Source organism: Cebus imitator, unplaced genomic scaffold (genome assembly GCF_001604975.1).
Source record: "Cebus imitator isolate Cc_AM_T3 unplaced genomic scaffold, Cebus_imitator-1.0 Scaffold1161, whole genome shotgun sequence".
Taxonomy (NCBI): Eukaryota; Metazoa; Chordata; class Mammalia; order Primates; family Cebidae; genus Cebus; species Cebus imitator.
The window spans coordinates 28,851-31,227 of NW_016108476.1; the positions used below are offsets into that span (position 1 = coordinate 28,851).

A 2,377-nucleotide genomic window follows, 5' to 3' on the forward strand; every position below is an offset into this window, starting at 1 on the left:
AGGGCCTCTGGGCTCAGCAGATGTGAAGGAGGAGGGACCTGAAACACCCGCTGAGGCAGCTCACTGCAAAAAGGCACTTGGGAGGGGGACTTTAAGCTCCTTTTCTATTTCTTCTTATAAAATCAGGGGGACGGGGAAAGCTCCAAGGGTGAGGGAAGCAGGGAGAGTTTCTCTCCCAGCCTACGGAGTAAGGAAGAGGTGAGGCAGGGGCCGGTGCTGGGAGCAAGAAACTGCCAAGTCCAGGCCTGCCCGCACACAGACATGCAAAGTCCACACCTTCCCTCCTAAAATCTGCAGCAGGGCTGTGGGGAAGCCTCCTGTTCAAGCCCCTTCTCTTCTCCCTTCTAGCTGATATGAAGTTGGTAATCGCCACTCTGGGTGATGTAGCAAACCCAAGGCAGGGCCTGGTAACCACTTTTCTCAATGATCTTCATGTATCAGACCTGGATCCCAGAGACGGTGAAGTAGGGGATCTCAAACTGGACCCCGATTGGGGACCGGCCCCCCAACCCCCCCCTCCCCAAGCCGGGGAAGCCAAAAGGAACCCACAATGAGTACTTCTTGCCCCAGGAAAAGAATTAATACTCCAAATCAAGACATTTTTCTCTGGCACATACTTGGTGCTGCCCACAGTGGTCTTGAATCTGGGGGAGTTGGCATCGCTGGGCACAGTCACAGGTATCTCCACACCGGTGACCACTGACTGTTTTTTAAACTGCCCCTTGGCCTTGACCATGATCTCCACCTGGCTCTGGGAGAACTTCTCAATGATAGACTCAATCCAGATCTGTAGCTTCACCTGGGTGCTAAGGAGGTATGATATGAACTTAAAGTCACCATCAGGCAGGATGAAGGGGATGGTGTAGTCATTGTCAAAGCATGAGAGCCACACGCGCTGGTGGAATTTTACATCTTCCAGCTCTATCGATTTGTTCTTGCTCCCTGAAAGGCCAGTGAGCTCGAAAAGCACGCAGTCATTGAGGCCCAGCCACAGCTCTGGCATTCCTGATAGAAACACCTTGAGCTTGATGGTACCCACAGTCTCGCTCAGCAGGACACTGCCATTCGCACTGACCAGCAGGTTGACAACTCTATGACATCAATGAAGACCTTGTTCTTATACTTGATACTCTCAGAGCACCAGGACACAGTGTTGGTGAAAGTGGGTGGCACCCCCTTTGCCCGTCTTCAGCTTGTTGCTCTGCTGACTGATGTAGTCCTGCAGGATCTTGCTGTCGGTACTCTGCGGGAAGCCGAAGTCCATCAGCTCATCCAGCAGCTCGTAGATGATGACAAAGTTGTCCCAGATGCTCTCCTCCTCCAGCTCCTCGAAGTATTCACAGAACATCTCTATTGTCTTATACAGGAAGGTGTACACCCGGGAGGCACTGGCATTCTTCAATGTGGTGGCCACCAAGTAGAGGCTGCTGTGTTTGATCCATAGGAAGCAGACCTCACCCTAGCTCAGCAGCAGAGTCAGGCCGCCCTCCTCCTCCCACTGCACCAGCAGAGGCATGAAGTGCTCGATCTTGCTCAAGGGCACATCACCCTTGTAGTTGCGGCTGATCAGGGACTTGCCCTTGACATTGAGAATGAAGACAGCCGAGGCAGACATGGTGGCGGCTGAGGGACCTAGGAGTCGTGGAGGGAGTGCCAGGAGGTGACAGCAGCACCACTTCCTGAAATGTTCTTAAATTTATTCAGCACCTACTCTTTTTTAAGTCTTGCCTTCCTTGTGTGGGATACAGAGATGAAAGGTTCATTTTTGACTTCACGACACTCAGAGTTAAAGGTGGTATTATTTGGTTTAAAAAGCACAAGGACTGACAAATTAAACTACTGAGTTTGCTATGATAATAGAATGTCATTGGTTAAAATAATGATCTCTTTGCTTTTCGGTTACCTCATCTATACATTCACAAACTGGGAGTAAAGTTACAGTGAGATTAGGCCAGGCATGGTGGCTCACGCCTGTAATCCCAGCACCATGTGGGGAAGGGCTTGGCCAGCATGGTAAAACCCCATCTCTACTAAAAATGCAAAAATTACCTAGGTGTAGCGGCACTTGCCTGTAATCCCAGCCACTCAAGAGGCTGAGGCAGGAGAATTGCTTGAACCTGGGATGCAGAGGATGCAATGAGCCCAACTAATGCCACTGTAGGCCAGCCTGGGTGATAAAGTGAGACTCCATCTCAAACAAAACAAAACAAAAAATTACAGTGAGATTACATATAGGTAAATGTTACATTTAATGCCTTTACAAAGTGCCTGTCTCACAGATTTATAGAAAATTTTAGGTTGATTTTCACGTTTTTTCTTCTTTATTTCTTTCATCATCCATATTTCTCCTTTATTTAATTCCAACAAAAACACTTAA

At 48.9% G+C, this 2,377-nt stretch overlaps 1 pseudogene; it reads right to left on the reverse strand.

Annotated features, from left to right (window-relative positions):
• Positions 1–332: 332 nt before the first annotated feature.
• On the reverse strand, positions 333–1,615 carry LOC108298879 (annotated as a pseudogene).
• Between the last annotated feature and the right edge of the window lie 762 nt (positions 1,616–2,377).